Source organism: Bos grunniens, chromosome 15 (genome assembly GCF_055505025.1).
Source record: "Bos grunniens cultivar Pamir isolate PY7600 chromosome 15, Bosgru_T2T1.0, whole genome shotgun sequence".
Taxonomy (NCBI): Eukaryota; Metazoa; Chordata; class Mammalia; order Artiodactyla; family Bovidae; genus Bos; species Bos grunniens.
This window is the reverse complement of record NC_141179.1, coordinates 78,306,041-78,327,657: the sequence shown is the minus strand read 5'-3', so window position 1 is coordinate 78,327,657 and position 21,617 is coordinate 78,306,041. Positions and strand designations below refer to the sequence as shown.

At 50.4% G+C, this 21,617-nt stretch overlaps 1 protein-coding gene across 4 annotated transcripts in view; it reads right to left on the bottom strand.

Annotated features, from left to right (window-relative positions):
* The window catches only part of PTPRJ (protein tyrosine phosphatase receptor type J), a 182,427-nt gene that overhangs the window by 112,983 nt on the left and 47,827 nt on the right, over window positions 1-21,617 (bottom strand). The window lies entirely within an intron of this gene.

The window sequence follows — 21,617 nt, the reverse complement described above, 5'->3', positions numbered from 1 at the left end:
GCATCCATCCAGGTGTGGACACAGAGACCTGCTCAGGGGCACATCTCAGCCCCAGACTGATAAGGGAGAGCTAGCTCCACCTAGGGATGGCTCTGTGGGCAAAGTTGGCAGGCAGGAGGCGATTAAATAGGAAAAGATATGAGAAAGTGCTTCAGAAGCAACGGTGTCCACGAGCCAGCCAAGGGGTCCTGTCACTCAGTGCTCAGCCCTCTTCCTCAATGCCTCTCCAGCACCTTGACCATCGCCCCTCATGGGCTATTTCTATCCCCCTATTGCTGAGGCTGGTACAGCAATAGGGATCACTGCCAACGCCATTGACGACGATGACGTAACAGCAGGGCATGAACACGTGCCAGGCGCTATTCTAAACAACTTAAGAGTTGGCACCATTTTCATCCACATCTTACAGATGAAAGACTGAGACCAACAAAGGCTGAAGACCCCTGGAGAAGAAGCTGGCAACCCACTCCAGTACTCTTGTCTGGATAAATCCCTTGGAGAGAGGAGCCTGGCGGGCTACCCTCCATAGGGTCACAACGAGTCGGACACGACTGAGTGACTAAGCACAGACAAGAAAGGTTAAGAAGCACATCCACAGGCACACAACTTGGAGTGTTTCCATCAGTTTTATAAAGCATCGGCCCTTGGTAACAAGTAAAAGGTTTATGTTTCCCAAACAGCAAGTGCCCCAAGTGGGAGCAGTGCAGAGCAGGCAGCCCAGGACACAGGCAGCTGCTCAAGGCTCTTTCTTGCTTCCACTCTTCAGGCCAGAATTTGCACCGCTGTGACAGGCAGCACATCAGAGAGGGGACGGATACAAAATCCGGTACCAGGGTCCCAGCTCTGCCACCTAGTCTGTAGCCCGGTGGGAGGAGGGGAGCGTTAGCCCTCCTCAGCCTCAGATTCCTCCTCTACCCAACAGAGATTATATTACCCATCTTAAACAAGTTAATAAAACGGGCTCAGAAAAGTTCCTGACACACAGGCTCCCTGTCTTTGTATTTATCAGCAGTATTTATTATATTATTTTATATTATATAAAAACTATTATTATATAACAATTATATAATAATATTTACATTATTTTTAGCTTATAGTTACTAAAGTATAAATATAAATAATGATTACATTAAATAATAAGTATTATTATATTTATTATGCATTTATTTGTAGCATCACTGCAGCACCTCCATGCACAGCATCCACACCCCTGTCGGAAGGGCACCGTCGAGGAGCAAACCAGAGTGAGTCCCCCTTCAGGGCTTTCCCAGGAGCCCCACCTGGTACCCCAACAAGCAGCCGTGGACAGGGTCACGTGGTTGCCCACCCAGGCAAGTGAGACTGGGAGAAGCGGCTTCTGTCAAGTGGAAGACAGAATGACTGGGCACTGAGTGGGAACCCAGCAGCGTGCCCACGGGGTGGGGCCAGGACGGACCCCACGCGGCCCACGGCACTCACCCCGCAGAGGGCGGCTCCTGGGGCAGGTGTGAGCAGTGAGCGGCACCCCACCACCTCCACGTAAGCTCCCTGAAAAGCCGTTGGTCACACAGGAGATTCAAAAACTCCTTTGCCCACACTGCTGTGGTAAAGTGGGGATGGGACAGTGAGGCAGGGGAGAAATGTCCTCCTGTTAAGGGGCCCAGGCCTCGCCGTTGCTCAAGGAACACGAAGCCCAGCGAATCTTCACGAAAATACTTTTTCTGACAACTCTGTTGAGGTGGTGGTTCTAATAAAAACAAAAGCTTAAGAGCTTCTTCCAGACTTGCTAAAATTAACAGGAGCCCCCAAAACAATCTGGCACTACCCCACTGGCTTCCGGCTTCTCCTTCCATCCTGTATCTTTCCAAGATTGTGGGTGGGTAAAGCAAATGTTTGTTCTTAGCACATACTGGTTTATTTTGTTGTTTGTGTGGCAACATGAGTTTGGATCCTTTTAAAAAAAATATATAGCTTTTCTTTAAGTTATGGAAAAGCAGCTCACAGGAGCTCAATCTTTGTTTATGGTATACCATAGACACTTTAATGGAAAAAAAAGTTTCATGAAGCCTGCCTCCTGGTTATAAATAGGGTTTCTCAAAAATGTTTTTCAAAAGATAAAGTTATTAGTCCATCTCTTGAATTCTCAGTAACCCTAGGACTCAGTCATTTTTAATTTTACTCATAACAAAAATCTACTTCCCAGACCTAGAGAGAAAAATAAAATAGGCATATACCCACTTTAGAAAGCCTGATATATTATAGTTAACTGGAAAATGAAGCTAATTGAGGGGAGGGGGCGGATTATTCCATTTACCAGAGGCATCTTCGCTTTACAAAGCATCCCTTCCATGGAGAAGGCTTCCCAGAACCCCTTGACCTCAGAGCACCGCATTAACCACGAGCAAAGCTCCCCTTCAGCCTCAGTCAAAACTGGATTTAGGCTGCTTGCAGGTTTCTGCCAGTGCAGACAGACGGGGCAGTGGTTAGGACACAGACTGTCGGAGGTGATACCAAGCGCTGACACTCACTTCATGGCATGCCAGATGTATCACCCGAGCTCAGCCACTTCTGCCTTCTCATCCTTGGTTTCCTCACCCACAAAATGGAGACTTTTAACAGTAGCCGCCTTGTCAGGTGACTGCAGAGCAGCCTGGGCGGCGTGCGGGGCATACAGCAAGGGCTAGGGAACGCACGCCATCGCCACCTGCTCTACACCGAGTGCGCACTGCAAAATCTCCAGTAGCTGCTACAGGCCCGTGTTCTGGCCCTACTACGTGCCGGGCACTGCCCTGGTGGCTGGAGATGAATCCACCCAGAAACCAGATCAGAATCCTCCTGGAGCCTACACTGTGATTGCAAGAGGAGCGATGCAGTCTACTGGAGGTGGTAAGCGGGAGGGTCGTGACCTGGCTCCCAGTTCCTTGTGGCTGCTTCCCAGAGAGCAGACGGAAAAGAGATGAAGGGAGAAATACGGAGATCAGAAAGGAGGCCCCTGCAAAAACCCAGGTGAGAGACAATGATGGCTTGCATTCTGGATCTGCTTTGAGGGTTGAGCCCACAGACCGATGCAGGTACAGATTCAGGGTGTGAGGGAAATGTCAAGGGTGACCCAAAGGCTCTAGGTCTAGCAAGCAGAGATGAGCAGACGAACTGTGCTGCCAGAAAGTGGCTAGACCATGAGCAAGGGTCGTTTTTGGTTACTGGGGCTTTTCGCAGGGGGAGAAGAATTTTTCTTTCAATAGTCATTGTAGCCAGTATCCTTCTTCCCTGCTTCTAGTTTCCAAAAAGAAAGATTTTCCTGGGACTACCCTGGCAGTCTAGTGGTTAAGGCTTCACCTGCTAATGCAAGGGGTGCTGGTTTGATTCCCTGGTTAGGGAGCTAAGATTCCCACAAGCCTCACAGCCAGAAAAAAAAAAAAAAATCCAAAAACATAAAACAGAAGCAGCATTGTTGTAATAAATTTAATACAGACTTTTAAAATGGTCCACATCAGAAAGAAAGATGTTCCTTCAAAACTCCTGAATCTAGTCTGTCTCTCCCTCTAGGCCTCCCCCCACCCCCACCCCCATGCAGAAGTGACATATCCCGCCCTGGTGGTCCGCTCCTCCACCCAGGAGTCACTGCCGCTGCTGCCACCACCATCAGCCCGTGGAGGAGGCCCCTGGCTGCTCAAGTCTGCTCGTGGCTGGGTGGGTCCGTCTGTCTACCATCGAGCTCTTATCAGGAAGCTCATGGTATCCCACACCTAAGCCACATCCTCCAAGCAAGCCTTTCTCAGTAAGAAAGGTGATATTTTGATATATTTTTTTTTTTTACTTGGTATCTCTCTTTAGTGGTTCAGAAATCTGAAAAACAGGTGTGCTTTTTAAACCCCAACGATAAGTGCATAGGGGCATAACAACCAATGGAACCTTATTACCCGTCCCTAACATCAGTCAGTCAGCAAATGAATACTCAGCATCTATTATTAAGCACCCACAACCAAGCACAAAGTGATGAAGGGTGAGGAGGCGAGGGGGGTCTGACATAGGACCACCCTTTTATAGCTAAGAAAGGCCACCCAGAGGTAGGCAATTGGCGAAAGACCACACTATCACACCAGGACATGCTGCCAAGGGCCTCTGATTCCTAAGTCCTTGCTCTTTTCATATTTATGAGCTGGGTGACTTTGGGCACGTTATTCAACCTCTCTGTGCCCGAGTTACATCACCTATGAAACAGCATTTGTAACAGCACCTACCTCATTGAGTTACTGTGAGAACTAAATGTGTTAATTGATGCAAAGTACTTGGAAGAATAACTGACATATAGTAAGCCCTCAATAACTATCATCATCACCATTATTATCATCATCATCATCATACCACGTGGCCTAATAATTAGGATAATAACTACCATTACTAAATATACTTACTCTGAGCCAAGAATTGTACAATAAGTGCTTTACATGCAATAACGCATTGAAACCTCTATGAGTTTTGTCCCCTTTTTACTCCCCAATCTGAAATTCAGTGTGAGGTTAAGTTATACTAAGTGTCAAAGTTAGAAGCTGAACTCAGGTCTTACAAATGACCTGCCAGAAATACATCTACTGCATGAAATAGAGCAATGAGTGTGCTTCTAGCTTCCATACAAATGTTTAGAATACATGCAGACTCAAGGGCACCTCCCTGATACACAAAGCTCCTTTTGAGAAGTCTTTTAAGCCCAAAAGTATAAAAGGAAAAAAAAAAGAGTTGCACTGTTCTTGTTAACTTCATCCGCAGCATGATTCTAATCTCCCTAGACCACATCCTATACCCACCACAACCGAAAAGCCCACTTCCTCCCCAGAACACATCCCAGGGAGCAAAATCAACATCCAGCCCCAGCTTCTCCGGGAACACCTTGGATATTTACCTATGCGTGCCAGCAAGTAACCGAGCTGGAAAAACATTCTCCCAACACCTGGAGAGGGATCGGAGTGGCGGGGACTGAAACGCATCACGTTTTCAACCCTGCTTATTACTCCCAGCACCAACCCAGCTGAGCCAGGCAAGCTAGCAGCATCCCACTGGGTCCTAAGGTCAGCATCACAGACCAAGGCCAGCTGCCCCGGTGGCCTTCACTGAACCTGACTTCAGGGACCTACCTTCATCCACCGGCCCTGAGGCCTAACGGTGGAATGGGACCCTGGTGCCCCCAGCCTGCGCGTGGGATAACAGAAGGGGTATTTGTCAGCAGGCTTTGGAAGCTAACCCGCCTTGAAGTATGGAGCTCAGGGGCCTGATTATGGATACGAGGTGGGGAGGGTGGGGTGACGCTGTCCTTCACGTGTTGGTCGTGAGACCAGCCCTCAAGCCTCCCAGGGCTGGAATTCATCAGAAATATTCTAGAGAGGATGGGACTGTCTCACTGGTGGGAGGAGGAGGCGGAGGGGACAGAGGCCAGGGAATAAAGGCAGGAGGTGGACTGGGTGTCAACCCCAGAGATCGGCCGGGTGTCTCGGGCCCCTTACATTCCAAGAATCACTGTTGTATCAGAGGCTCCGTGTCTGCAGGCAACCAGCCAGGCAAGAATGCAGTCCACTGAGACCAAAGGAACCCACAGTCTACAAACGACAGGTCCTGACCACTCTGGAGGGGTATCTGCTGAAAGCAAATATCTTCCATCAAAACAGAATCTCCTACTTTTCTCAGGCTTCCCTGGTGGTTCAGGGGTAAAGAATCTGTCTGCCAATGCAGGAGATGTGCGTTTGATCCCTGGCTCGGGAAGATCGCCTGGAGAAGGAAATGGCAACCCACTCCAGTATTCTCACCTGGCAAATCCCATGGACAGAGGCGCCTGGTGGGCTACAGTCCACAGGGAAACAGAGTCAGACGTAGGGACTGATTTAGGGACTGAGCATGCACTTTTCTTGGCGGGGAAGGGGGGGTGGTAGAAGCAAAAGATCTACTAACACTAGGCCATATTCTCACATGACAACATACAAGGGCTGGGGCTGAGTAGGGGCGGCCCCGTGGGAGACCTAACCCCTCCAGCTCAACACCAGTGCCTCCAGCTCACTTCCCTCGTATATATGGCTGCCTGGCCACTGTAGGCTGGTGCCCGGCACTGCTAACGTAAGTGAGCACTGCATAAGGCCAGGTGTTGTGAGACACAGCTTCACCAGTTTCTATAATTCTGCCAAGTCTTCACTGGGTTGTAAGATTTTTGGTACCACTTCCCTGTTACCTGGGGGATCCATGAAGGACATTTCATTGACGGCAGTAATATGGAACCAGCCCTCTTGGGCAAGCATGCGTGATGCTCCCCCAAGCTCTTCTCTGCCTCCTGGGTGCATCTGTCCCACCCTTTCAGATCTGGACTCCACCTGATCAAGTCACTCCCATCAGAAGCATCAGCATCAGGGAAGGGATGCAGATACGTGAGATCCCCAGCACCTCCTGGCCTCAGGAGCTCTTCTGCCACCCAGGAAGCATAAACCCTTGTCAAGCCAGGTGGGGAGGTTCAGTGGATGGTAGGGCTGGGGGACTTGCTGGCACTGACCCAAGGGCTGCAACAGGGAGCACCTCGGTTTCAGGCTGAAGCCAAGAGTAAGACCATCTATGGGCTCCAGAGGATGGCCATCATCTCCTGAAGTCCTGGCGAGGAAAGAAAAGGGCCAGTGCCTGCCCCAACAGAACCATATTCTTACATTTGAGGGACCTGAAGACCGTCCACCACCAATCCAAGGGCACACTCACAGCTGAATCACGACTCCACTACTTTGCGTTGCTGCCCAGTTTCTAAGTTGTGTCTGACTCTCTGCGACCCCATGGACTGCAGCACACCAGGCTTCCCTGTCCACTCTCTCCCACAGTTTGCTCAAACTCATACCCATTGAGTCCATGATGCCATCCAACCATCTCATCTTCTGTTGCCCCCTTCTCCTCCTGCCCTCAATCTTTCCCAGCATCAGCACCTTTTCCAGTGAGTCAGCTCTTTACATCAGGTGGCCAAAGGACTGGAGTTTCTTCAGCTACCTTGTAGACCAAGAATAAACACTAAGCCTCACATCACTGGAGATGCGATATCTCATGTCTTTCTAAACTCAGCCCCACCGGATGGGCTCCAGGGGAGGACCTACAGGCAATTCCAGACTCCAGAGAGACAGCACAGAGTGAGACAAAACCCCACCCTCAGGAAGCAGACTCTGCACCCCCAGACTTGGCCAAGTGCCTTCTCCACCGCTGTCAGTACCATCAAGGCACTAACGTTCCCCATGTCCACTGGGTCTCAGCTGGCATGTTAATGCATTTCACTCTCTTTATCACATTTTGGTGGGATTCCCTGGCAGCTCAGACAGTCAAGAATCCCCCTACAATGCAGGAGACTTGGCTTCGATCCCTGGGTCAGGAAGATCCCCTTGGGAAGGGAAAGGCTACCCACTCCAGTACTCCTGCCTGGAGAATCCCACGGACTGTATAGTCCATGGGGTCACAAAGACTCAGCCACGACTGAGCAACGGAACACAGACATGCGTCCCATTTTGGAATGACTATTATCTGCCTGTTCAACAAATGAGAGAACTGAGGCTCAGGAAAGTTAAAGTAACTCACTCAAACTCACAGAAGGAACTAGAATTCAGGCCCAGGAAGTCTGACTCCTGAACCCATGCTGGAAATGCCAGTCAAGCCTTACTTCCTGATTTTCAGATAAGGAAGCTGAGCCTCAAGAAGTTTGTGTAATTTGTGTAAGATGATAAAACCAGGAAAAGGGCTCCCTCTCCCAAGCCCACTTTCTTCCACCCCCTACTGGTTACCCCCCGAGAAGCCTGTATTTTCTTCCCTCCCCCACCCACAGGAGGGCCTCTCAACGCCCCCGCTCCTACGGCTGGTATCAGAGGCTGGACGGTTCATCATGTGGGCAGCCATCCTGTGCAGGCAGAGTCCTTACCAGCCTGCCTGGGCTCCACCCATCGGCTGTCAACAGCAGCTTTTTTTAAATTTATTGTCAGCTATGCTGGGTGTTCGCTGCTGCTCGGGCTCTTCTCTAGCTGCAGAGAGCAGCGTTTACTCTCCAGTTGTGGCGCACGGGCTTCTTACTGTGGTGGCTTCTCTTGTTTCAGAGCACAGGCTCTAGGGCCCGTGGGCTCTGTAGTTGCAAAGCACAGGCTCAGTAGTTGTGGCAACAGGAGCTTAGTTGCTCCGTGGCCTGTGGGATCTTCCCAGACCAGGGACCAAACCCGTGTCTCCTGCATTGGCAGGCCGATCCTTTATCGCTCAGCCACCAGGGAAGTCCAACAGCAAGTTTAAAATCCTCTGCCTCGCAATCATGACGTCAAAAAGTCTCCTGATAACTGCCCAACGTCCCCTGGGAGGCAAAATCGCCCCCAGCTGTGAGCTGCACTGGATACCAAGGCACAGCCCGGGACAGAAGAGACAGGACTGGCAGAGGGGCCCGGGTTTGAGCCTGGCCTTAAATCCCAGCCCAGCCTCTGAGCATATGCCTTGGTCTCCTCCTTTGTAAGACAGACGTAGCACTGTGTCTCCTTCTCAGGGCTCCTCCAGTAAACGGAACTGCTTATGCCAAGAATCTGGGCCAGAAGCCGGCTCCCAGGCAGGGCTTGACTGCGCTCAGCTGTCATTAAAATAAGTCTGGTCATCTAGTTGAGACCCACCTCGCAGTGACCTGGAAAACCTCTCTGAAAACCAGGAGCAGGTTTTTTTTCCACATCTACGGAGAAACACAATCATCAGAAACACCATTTTCCTTACTCTGTGGGAGGTGGCCGGCAGGGGAGGGGGAATATGACCAAGTGACTTCCTCTAAACCAAAAAGGAAGAAAGAGAAAACCACAAGCAGCTTGGCCTGGGAGTCAAATGTAATAAGCTTCCAGCTCGAGCCTGGAACCCAATGCCCGATCACACAGCCTTCACGCTGTGAGTCAGTCTGCACAAACTTGCACATAAGCGCGCACACACCACACACACACACACACACACACACACACAGCCCTAGTGTCAGAGCAGCCTTGCAGTGACAGTCCTTGAGGATCATGAAACATCATAAACACCGAATGCTCCAGAATAGAATAAATAAAATACAAGAGACGCTAGAATATTATGCAGCTAGCAAATGATAAAAGAACAATTGTCAACATGAGAAAGTGCTCATAACAAAACTCAAAGTGAGGCAGATGAGATACAAAAATTATATATGCGAAATAAAGAATGACACATGCAATATGATCAGTCTCGTAAGCATTCTGGGGGCTCAGTCATAAGGGAACGGTAAAATGCTAACAATGTAGACCTCAAGATGGCAAAAGAAGGGATTTCTATTTCTTTTTTAAACTCTCCTTGTTCCCTTGGTTCTATATCTACAAAGGCCGTTAGAGGCGGGAAAGCCCTGAGGGCCGGGATCCCAGCTCTGCTGTGCCTCCCTGTGCTGGGCGGTTAACTTTCCCAGTTAATGACACTCCTAATAAGAGAGCAGAACGCCTAACGTAGCTATTATTATGACTTTTCCTATTGGAGGGGAGACTTAAGCCCTGGGAATAAAAAACGATGGGTCCTTATGGGTAAAAAGATGTCCTCAGTTAATTAGATATCACCCCTGGGGGTGTTATATTAGTGCTGCAAAAAGAAATGCGCACCAGGCGCTTTTGCAAAATTCCCCTGAGTTACCAAGACTGACAAGAGAACCATTTGCTGAAAACCAGCCACTCTCGTAAGCCGTACTAAACACAAGGCCACTGGTACAGCCCCCGGAGGCTGCCCACTGCAGCACAGGGACAGACTATACCTGGCTAATATATGTGTTTCCAAAAAAGCATGTGTAAAGGGGTGTTGCAAACAACACCCTACTTATGATCTAACAGGAGAGAGCAGTCTTCCACAGAGCCACAGAAATGGGATTTATCATCTGATTGCATCATCTGAAAAAATAATCTTTCCCAATGTTACTGTTCCATTTGAGGTTTTAATAAACTGGATTTCCTCCGTGCGAGGTATCGCGGCACACCACGTGCTCCCCTGTTCCATGATCCCTGCAAATAGCTGCTCTGCGGTCTCAGGTGCAGCCTGGCACAGGTCAGCTTGGAGCCTCTGAGGATGGACGTGTGAACCCACAGGAGCTCCACCCGGAGGAGAAGAAACCACGCCGGACAAAACATGACAGGTCTGCCAGCTGTGCGTGCGAAAAGAAACTCACGTGGGCTCGCGTACACACAGCACACCTGACCCCGGCGCCAATGAGACCTGCAGGCGAGCACGCAGGGGCGTATGGAGAACACAGGGGTGCTCCGTCAGGGCACGCTTTCCGTGTCCCGGGGCCTGAGGGAGGCCCTTCTCGTTTTCAGCCCGTTCTTTCCAGCAGAAAGTGCCTTGAGCCTCAAAACTTGCATAAATCAAAGACTACGATTTTTTCCCCCACAAGCTACCAGCAAAGACAAAAGACTTAAAGGGAACTCCATAACAGGCCTCCAAGAGGTATGCAGGGTAATTTAAATTTCATCGTGGGACTTCCCTGGTGGCCCAGTGGCTAAGAGTCCACACTCCCTGTGCAGGGAGCCCGGCTTCAATTCATGGTCAGGGAACTAGATCCCACATGCCGCCAGCTAAGACCTGTGCGTGCATGCGTGCTAAGTCACTTTAGCCGTGTCCGCCTCTTCGCAACCCTATGGACTGTAATCCGCCAGGCTCCTCTGTCCATGGGATTCTCCAGGCAAGAATACCGGAGGAGGTTGCCGTGCCCTCCTCCAGGGAATCTTCCTGACACAGGGATTGAACCCGTGTCTCTTGCAGCTCCTGCATTGCAGGCGGCTTCTTTACCACTGAGCCTCCAGGGAAGCCGGTCAAATAAATTATTTAATTAAATATTTTTAAAGTAAATAAATAAATTTCATCTTGAAAGGTTATCCCCACATAAAGCCTGCTGCCAGTCTGTCTTCCCACACAGAACGCTATAGTTAAAGCTGCAGTTTCAAGTTTGCTGAGACAGTCCTGATTTTAAATGCTCTATCTTGCTCCATCCCCAAATAATGTACATCCTGGTTTAAGGTTTGAAGAGGTCACTATAATCCAGTGGTCCTCACTGGGCACAGTTTTTTCCCACCCCCACCCCTGCCCCAGGGGACATGTGACAACATCTGGAGACACTTTGAGTGGTCACACTGGAGGCTGCGAGGTGGGGGGGCAGGACAGGGAGCTCCTGGCATCAAGTGGGTAGAAGCCAGAGATGTCCCCACAACAGAGAATGATCAGAGGACATCCCCCCATAGTCCAGGGGCTAAGATGGCACACTTCCAATGTAGGGGGCTCGGGTTCGATCCCTAGTTGGGGAACAAAGATCCCACAAGCCACGTGGCGTGGCCAAAAAGTTAAACATAAAAAAAAGAATGATCTGGCCCCAAATGTCAGGAATGCCAAGGCGGAGAGGCCCTATCTTAACTAGAAGGCTTAAGAGAGAAAAGCTGAAGGAACCTTAAAATAAAACTCCTGCCTCAGGTCTGCGGGGCTTTCCAAGCAGCACTAGTGGTAAAGAACCCGCCTGCTAATGCAGGGAGATGCCAGAGACAAGGGCTCGATCCCTGCGTGGGGAAGATGCCCTGGAGGAGGGCATGGCAACGCACTCCAGTATTCTTGCCTGGAGAATCCCATAGACAGAGGAGCCTGGCGGGCTACAGTCCGAGGAGTTGCAAAGAGTGGGACACAACTGAAGCCACTTCGCACTCGCGTGTGCAAGCGAAGGACATTGCTAAGTGGAACTCTGCTCCTCCGGTGAGACGCAGTCCTCCACAGGTGGCTGTGTGAGCTGGTATAAGTGACTGCCTCCGTGCAAGCCTCTGTTTCTTCAGCCATCCAGTGGGGACAATAAAAATACTCTCCTCCCAAGGTTTGGTGAAGACAGTGAGAGGTTATGCACACCAAGGGTTCACAGCACTCCAGCGCCCGACGCATCACAAACACAAACTTCAGGAGAGACCAATCGGCAAAGCTGAGATGTCTTCTAAACGCCAAGAGCCATCTCCGCCATCAGCTGGGGAGCAGCCAGGCTGCAGAAGGCTTCCCTGAAGCAGGGCAGGGCCCCGGGGGACATCGAGCAAGATGGGGCAGCTCAGGGGGTCTCCGAGCAGAGTTCCCTGGGGTCACCTGTACCCCCAAAGACGTCCTGGATGGGGGTGATGACTAAGTAAGCAAAGCAAGAAGGAGAAGGGGCCCGAGACCAGACAGTCCCACGGCAGCGGCATTTGGTAGCAAAGGAAAGGATTAGTCAGGCTTCCTCTGCAGACCCCGAGCGAACAAGCAGCAGACTGAACTGCAAAGCCCATCCCCCCATCAGGGTGCCCTTTCATGTGACAAGAAGAAGCGAGAACTCGGTGTTCAGGGGCTTCAAACAGGGCCCCCACAACGTCCGCTCGCTGCAAGGCAACCCCCAACAAGGCCACAGACAACCAGAACCAAATAAAGTTGGTCCTAAGCAACTTGGAGGCCTCCTGAGAAGATTGAACTGCACGTGCCCAGGAACTCCTGCTTCTGAAGAGAACCACCAGGGCGTCCGCCCTGCGGCCACGTCAGCTGCCCGGATCCCTGTGTCACGCTCACGCGCACGTGTGCCAGGAAGTCACTGGTGGCTCAACATGGAATTTCCAGACTTCTGTTTTCTGAAAGTTTGAGCAGGGTTTAAAAATTACCACGGGCTCCTGTTGGCAACAAAAGTGAGGCCTTTATCTGAAGAGGTTTTTCACCCTGACTCTCCACTGGAGCGAGATTGTGAGACACGGCCAAGACCACGTGCTCAGACCTCAGACCCCCCCATATCCATGAGTCCGGATTACAAAATAAGACACAGAGCTCACCCTTACACAGGAGCAACTCTGAAGTGGACGTGTTTGAGAGTTTAACCAAATGCTCACAGAAGGACTTGCTGCTCTTCTGCCAACTGTTTCTCTTTATGAAAACACGTATGCACAGGTAGGCAGTGTAAGATGGCAGAAATCCACCCAGGGTCGTCTTCAGATTCCAGCTCATCTACTGGGCGGCCTCAGATGAGTTACCCAGCCTCTCTGAGCCTAGGTTCACACATAGGTAAACCGTGCTAATAATCTAAGGGGAGTGGGAAGGACACCAGGGAGAAGGCTGGTAATGTGATGGAATATGAAGTGTCTAAGCAAAATGGGCTAAAACCCTAAGTCCCTCCGCCAGCCTCCAGTCCTGTCTCACTGCCCCCACTCACAAACCTCACTAAGGGAGCTCCACCCCCAGAGTCCCAGCTCCACGAGGACAGGGACTTTGTGGGTCTCATGCATCAAGGCCAGGTTTAGGCCAGGACTCCGCACACAGCAGACACTCCGTAACTACAGATTGCATGAAGAATGAAAGTAACCTCCGAGCAAAGGGCTCTCTGTTTGTTTCCTTCTCTGTAAGAGACACACCCCCCCCCACCCCACATTATGGTGAGGATTAAATGAGCTCATGGATGGGAAAGTGCCCAGGGCAGGGCCTCCATACAGGTGCCAGTAAGTGGCAATCTACCCCGCCTTCAGTGCACACGAGATCACAAACAGAACGAGGCTGTAAAACGGTCACGTGTACACACGTGATCAGGCGGCACTCTCCCTCTCTCCTCGGCCACAAGAACATATGCACAGCCGCCCTTGTGAGCACCAGGTGGCCGGCCCCTGGGCCCTCCAGGAAGAGGCGGGTGGGTGGGCCACAGCCTGCAGACTCAGAAAAGAGGCCAAGCCAGCTGGACCACCACCAGCCACACCCACGCAAGGGGTCTGGGGATCAGCTCCACACGCAAATATTCCACCTGCTCGCCTCTACCTGTCTCCACCCCAGGAAAGCCACAAGGGGCTCAAAACACAAGGTGGGTGGAGAAAAGAGAGGTGAAGGGGAGGGAAGAAAACCAAACTCTCAATAGAAAAATACCTGAGAGCCGCAAGAGTCTTGCACCAGTGGCCTCGAGATCTTACCTAGAGACATCCCACCATCCTTCTGCCCTAAACAGAAGTTCCCCTGCTCAGCCCCAAGCAGCAGAAACCAGAGAGACTTAAATCTTAAAAGACGTCGAAGATCACTCACTGGGGTCTGGGACAAAAGAGTCTAGCGCAGAGAAAGCACTGCAGTGAAAGTTCAAGTTCACGCCCAGCTCTCTCGCTGCTCAGTGGGAAGCCCCAGGCAGCTCCCCAAACTTACCTGGAACCCACTCTCCCAAGCTGATAAAATAAAGAAGTTACAAGGACACCCTCCCAGGTCAAAGGGGTCTATAAGCATCAGAAGCCAGCCACAAAATCCAGACCTCAAGTTCATGCGTGCCTGCTAAGTCATTTCAGTTGTGTCTGACTCTGTGAAATCCTATGGACTGTAGCCCGCCAAGCTCCTCTGTCCATGGGATTCTCCAGGCAAGAATACTGGAGCGGGTTGCTGTGCCCTCCTCCAGAGGATCTTCCCAACCCAAGTCTCTTGCATCTCCTGCACTTGCAGGCGGGTTCTCTACCACTAGCGTCACCTGGGAAGCCCCCTCAAGCTCGTGCACTGGGCTTGAAAGTTCTCTCTCCCAGTCCCAAGTCCCAAAATTTGTGGGGGAAAGGAAAAGCTGGATGGGAATCTCAAAGGTGCTGCTCAGAGACCATCCCACTGCGGGGGTAAGAGGTGCTATCCCAAGAAGGAGGAAAGAAGCGGGCAGGAAAGAATCTGGGGGTCACAGAGGGAAGAGAAACAATCTGAAAGGTGCAGAGTAATCAGCATCACTCCATCAGCGTCACTCCCCCAGGGCTTAGGAACTCCTCCGAGGCCCCAGCAACACCACACTGAGAACCCGCATCAGCCAGGCTCTGTCAGGGGCTGGGGACACAGCAGCGATGGCTCCCACTGTCTCAGGGCACTGTCAAGCCCATCTGGCCACCTCCTCCAGTGTAGCTCTGGTAACTGAAGGCCTGACTTGGCGTGTGTCCTCTCTCTGGTTCAGACAGGGTAGTGGAAGGAACCCCAGCCTTAGGAAAGCAGCTGAGTTCCAACTTCTGTATGGTCTTTAACAAGTCTCCATGTCCTCATGTCTGAAGTGGGCAGAAAGCCACCTCACCCGACCTCTTCATCTCACGGGTTCCTGTAGCACATACTGAAACCCCACCGAAGCGCATGAAAGCCTTACTCAAATGAGTTACTCCTCTGTCCAGCATCACTAGCAAGCCAGCTGGTTTGGGAGATCTCTGAGCATAGGCTGAAGATGACAGGCAACCATCCCGCCCCAGCCTGGCCCCTGGGCCACCCAGTTCCTCTGAGGGTCCCAGTGGCCATCATGCCTGACGGCAGAGCAGCTGTGAACCACAGCCCACACTGGAAAGCACACCCCCCAGGTGGGATCCACTGAGGAAGTCAACCCAAGTCCAGCTGGGCGAGGAGCCAGTTCAGCCCCACTCGAGCAAGAAGCGTACGTGTCTCAAAACAAGCACAAGTGAAAAGCACAAGTGTGGACTGCCCCGTCCCCAAGAAGGCTGTGTGCACCAAGGCCCATGCCTCCCGCAGCCCAGCACACCGGATTTCTCTGCCTTTCCTGCATGGCCAGTCCCCCGTGGAGGAGGACAGCAGCCAAGCTCCAGGGAGCCCCCCTGAGCAGACAGATCTCTTGGTTCTTGAACCTTCCAGAGCATCGAAGCAGGTGAGGTGATGAGCGTCCTTTCTGAGAGATGGGAGAGGAGCTGCACAAATGCCCTTCTGAATGTCTGGGGCTTCTCCTGCCACCCCCACCCCAACCCCAGCACAGATCTGAAAGCCACATACCAGCCATGAGACCCTGGGACCCACCCTCTAAGCCCCCACTTTCTCAGCTCAGAGGAGGGTTCTGAGGATGAAGCATGGGCTGGCACAAAGCAGCACTCTGAACCGCAGCTGGGACTCAGCCATGGCTGAGCCCCCTCCCAGACCCCACCCCCATAATCTCAAGATCCACTGGACTCTGCCAATTGTGAAACAGCCCTCTAGACGGGGAGGAAAGGAGTGGCGGGGGGAAGACCTCAAGAAAGGAAAAAAAAAACCGAATTATTCAACCATTTCCTTCCCTATTCTGCTTTGACCTTCCACGGTGTCATACAGGTGGCACTTGTTCTAGTCAAGTGAGCACTGAACTTTTTTCTAAAGATGAGAAACTGTTATTTTTTCCTGTACGTGTCTGCCTCAGTTCCCACAGCCCTCCAGCCAGAGAGGCGGTCTTCCTGGGGCTCGGCCCAGGTCTTCCTGGTCTGATGGGTGTGGTTCTGTTTTTCCTGGAAAAGAAAAAGACCTCAGACTAAACGTGCCGCCGCTTATGACTATCAGGCTGGCAGAGAAGGCTCCACCCAAAAGGGAACTGGTCAAAGACTGAAGACCAGCTCACAGGTCAGGACCCACCCTGTAGGGGTTTATTCTTTTCCATAAAGCAGTCTACCAGCCACATGTCCACATGTTATAGAAGACTTTTCACGTTAACAAATTCACAAGACATAAGAAAAACTTCTACCAGAACTTGAGCCTGACACAAGGGCTGGGAAACATGGTTACTATGATGTCTCTTTGGGTCCCATGTTTCAGGAAGTCTTGTTCTACTCAGTGCAACAGTCTCCTCCCAATCAATCTTCCTCTCTTTCTCACCCTACCCCCATCACACACACACACACACACAGATAAAAGAATCAGAGCCCAAGGCCATAGACTTATTCTTGCAAATGTCTCCAATGTTCTGAACTGCTGTCCTCTGGATCTGAACACCCCCCGTACCCCCCGCCGAGTTCCAGCCCCACCCCAGCACTGTTCTGATTTGAGAGCATGGAAGAGAGGAAGGAATTTCCGATCACTGGCAGAACATTAATTTCTAATAAATATGCTGATTAGTCATGCAACTCAAAATCTATTTTTCAAACACCAAGACAGGAGGGAAAAACACAAAAGAAAAGAAATGCTTTCCTTGCCACCCAGGAGCACCAGAATTTACCTGGATTGCCCCAAAATGGAAAAGTGTATTGGTTCAAACATAAGGAAAATACACCATGTGCTGGCCCCAGTGGAGCAACAGCTCAGGACACAGAGTGTTCTATTCATGAGAAAAAGCACAAGAGAGATGCTTTCTCTGACTATTCAGAGCCTCCGTCACGTCCTACTGAGCAAATAAAAATGCATATGACCCAGACTGAAGAGACCCCTTATAAGATAACCCCCCAGCTCTGCAATGTGGCATCCAGCAGCCTCTGTCGCTCACAAAAGGGGAACTCAGGCTAATAGGCCCATCAGATTCTGAATTACTCAAAGAGATAGTGTATTTATTGAGTCAATAAACAACTCCAATTTGGCCTTCATGTAAATGCAAATTATTGGAGAAAGAAAATCCCCCTTTCTCCCTTTACATTCAGAGGGATTGGCAACTGGCAACTTCTCTCAGGGTCTAAGCACCCAAGATTCTGTTTCAAATATTGTCACAATATTGTCACCATTTCCTTGAGCCTCGGTGGTGAGGCCCTTCAGCTTTAAAGGCAGAAAGTGCCTTGAAATGCTGAGAAGCCATGGTCTACTGACTTCTCATCTGAGAAACGGAGCCCCTGCTTCTGCACGTGTGTGATGGGGTCAGTAGGAACACTATATACGTGGGTACAGCAAGGGTAACCGAAGCGCTGGGAAAGCGCACACTGGATAACCGGCAGAGTGTACTATCAAGCAAACCTGGGAATGCGCAAGGAACAAGAACGCTCAGATTTTCCCACCTCTCTGCATTTTCACAGGAAATAAAGTCTTGTGACTAATTCTCCATTCAACCGTTACTGAGCTCCGACTGTGTGCCAGGTACGGAGATGAAGAAGGCAAGGTGTGAATGGTCCATTTGAGTGGAGGAAGCGAACCGGAACAGAGCCCAGTGAGCCCAGTGACGCAACAGAAGGGCGGACCCGGGATGGATCTGATTGGGCATAGATTTCCGGAAGTGGCCAATAGGAATTAGCCAGGGGGAGACGAGTGACAGGTACAGAAGGCTCAGCCAGCCAGGAATGCCTAGAGAAGAGAGAACCACATACACTCAGAAACAACCTGGAATACATCCCAGCTGGAGCAAACTTACAGGAAGCATATAAAAGAGGCTGGAAAGTGGGCAACCAACAGGCCAATCACCCTGAGGGCTCCATGTGTGTGTGGGGGGGGGGGGGGGGGGGGGCTGGGGGGGGAGTACGGGGGGTGGGGGCGGGGCGGGGGGCAAAGAAAGATTTTAACCATGGAAAGACATGGTCAGATTGTCAGATCTGCATCGTGGAAACGCTCTCCTGCTGGTGGCAGCAGCGTGGAAAATAAATTTGTGGAGGCTGCAAAAACAGAGAGATGAACAAAACATATGGAATCACCGTCAACGCTGTATACATTGGAGACTCTCCAGGTTTCAGCTCTGGGGAAAGAACGTCCTTTATTCCTTGTAAATGTTTACATCTCACTAGGTGTGTGTGCTCCTGCACACACACACGTGCACATGCACACACACCTCTCAGGGAGCTGGTGACAGTTCCTGGCGCTGGGTTGTTTAGCAAGGCCCACTCCAGTATTCTTGCCTGGAGAATCCCATGCACAAAGGAGGCTGCTGGGCTACAGTCCACAGGGCTGCAAAGAGTCAGCACGACTGAAGCTACTTAGCGTGCATGCATATGCTATCTGGGAGCTTCCAAAAGAATCAACACCTACGGGCAGTCCATATCCAAAGAAAACAGGTCTCAGACTTAGAATCTGGAGAGGCATGAGGTTAGAATGTGTTGGTGATGCCAAGAGAAGGCAAAGGGCAGATCGGGGGAGACAGTCAACTATTAATGTCAAACTGGACACTAGGAGCCCTTTATCCTCCCATCAGCTGGTTTCTCGATAAAGCTTCACAAAGAAGAAGGGTGAGGGAATAAGTAGAATTAAGAAACTGTGTAAAACTGAGTAAATTAGCCACATTTAAAGCCACAGATATGGTGCCCAGGAGAGAAGAAATGGTGTTATTCAAAAGAGGAAGGGGAGGGAGGGCTCCAGAGCGATTCAATAAATCTATAAATCACACACCACAGTATTTGTTGCATCTGGTGAAAGGCAATAGAGTTATGTGGTATTAAGCACTCTGGAGTCACACCTGAGTTTAATTCCCAGCACTGCCATTTACCATATGACCATGCCTGAGCCCATTTTTTAACCTCTCTGGGGTACAGTTTTCAACACTAGCTGAGTAACCCTACCTAACTCACTAGGTAGAAGGATTATAGAGATAACTAGGTGCTAACGACTTTATGCTCTAGGTGCTGCTCAAGAAGGTGAAGATCATTTACCAGTAGTCTTAGAAATGAAACCTTCATTATAACTGATCAGGGGAAAAAAAATCAGAAGCAAGGCTGTGCAAAAGGAACAGAAGCAGGAGGTGGGGGATAAACTGGGAGATTGGGATTGACATATACACACAGCTATGTAAAAATGTGTAACTAATGAGAACCTACTCTATAGCACAGGGTGGGGGGAAGATATAATCTGCAGGACATACATTAAGTTAATGTGAAACATGCATTCCAATATTCAGTAGGTGCAAACAAATACTGTTCGATTCCACTTGTGTGAGGTATCTAGAATAGTCAAATTCGTAGAGTCAGAAAGTACATTGGTAGGGCTTCCCTGGTGGTTCAGTGGTAAAGAATCTGCCTGCCAATGCAGGGGACACAGGCTCGATCCCTGTCCAGGAAGATCCCACATTCCGCAGAGCAACTAAACTCACGCTCCACAACCATTGAGCCTGCGCTCTAGAGCCCAGCACCACAACTACGAGTCTGCACCCTGCAGCTACTGAAGCCCGCATGCCCTGCGGCCGGTGCTCCACCGCAAGAGAAGCCACCGCAGTGAGAAGACCACACACGGCAACCAGGGAGTAGTCCCCGCCCGCCGCAACTAGAAAAAGCCCACATAGCAACAGAGACCCAGCACGGCCAAAAATAAATAAATAAAATTATTTAAAAAAAAAAAGAAGAAGAAAGTACATTGATAGATGCCAGGGGCTGGGGGTGGGGGGAGTGGGAGTGAAGGGGGCTTCCCTGGTGGCTCAGATGGTCAAGAATCTGCCTGCAAGACGGGAGAGCCAGGTTCCATCCCTGGGCCTGGGTAGTATTTAATGGGGACAGAGTTTCAGTTCAGGAAAGTAAAAAATGCCAGAGAGATGGTGATGAGAGCAGCACAAGGTGAATGTACTTGGTGCCACTGAAAGGTACAGTTAAATTAGTTAAAATAGTATGTTTTATATTATATGATCTTCACCACAATAAAAAATTTTTTTAAAAAAAAGAAGCTGTCCTCCTCAGCAATGCTGAATGGAGAAGGCAGATTCTGCGTCTCATTCGGTGACCGGTTTTTTGAGGTCAGCACAGACATTGCTGTGGGACATTTCCACTGTGACCACCCCTGACAGGCGCCCCCTCCGCGGAAGCATTAACCAACACGACGAACATCCGCTCAGCATTTACTGAGAGCTTACTACATGCAAGACAATGTGACTGTCCCACTGAAGCCATGACAGGAAGACCGGTCTTATCTTCAAGGAGACGCATCAGTTAAAAAGACGTGGACACAAATAAATGGAGTACCAGCTGGGATGTCATGACACACAGCGGGTACAAAGCATAGCGAGCTATAAGGATGCAGGGGCCCAGAGGCAAAGTGTACAGAGAATGTCTAAGGATAAAGCGAAAAAAAGGAGGCTCTGAACTGAGTCTTGCAAATGGGGTTGAATCTGATCATGTGAAGATATGGTTGAACTTGGCTGTGTTTAGATAAGGGAAAGGGCACAGACGGCGGAGACAATGGTGTCTGTAGATGCACAGGGGCCAGAAAGGATGGGAAGTGAAAACGATGGGAAGCGAAAAGGATGGGAAGCGAAAAGGTGAAACGCTAGGAGCCTGGACTTTATCCCTGGCTCAGCGTTGTTTCACATGCTGCTTCTGCCACAAGATATCAACAGGTGTCCAGGGGAACAAAGTGGCTTCCACGGAACTAAACAGGCTTCCTGATCGCAGTGTAGCTGAGCTCCAAAAGTCTCCAAGAGACTCCTTCAGGAATCTCTTTCTTTTCTAAGATTTTTTTTTGATGTGGACCATCTTTAAAGTCTTTTGAATTTGTTACAATGCTGTTTCTGTTTCATGTTTTGATTTTTTGGCCACGAGACATGTGGGATCTTCGCTCCCCAACCAGGGATCGAACCCACAACTCCTTATATTCGAAGGCAAAGTCCTAACCACTGGACCACCAGGGAAGTCCCCCAGGGCTCGCTTGAGAACAGAGCTCTTCCCCAGCTTGTTTGACCAAAGGACCCCTTTTCCCCCCCTCATACTCTCTCTAGGTCCTGAGAGGATGCACAGCGTGGGAAAGACAGTCATTTCAGTCAGGGCTGTGCTTCAGAACGTCTGTTTTACATACTATAAATATAGAAAATATGTTACCACACCGACTGAGAAAACTGCGAACTAATGTTTCCAAATAGGGCTGGGACACTCTGCAAGGGGTCTGCACTGGGAGGAATAAATTACATTCGATATGGCAATCCCTGATAGTGCAATAGTTAGGACTCCTCGCTCCCAGTGCAGAGGGTCGTGGTCCTGCCGATCAAGGTGTGGTCATGGAAGTAAGATTCCACTTGCTGTGAAGCATGGCCATTA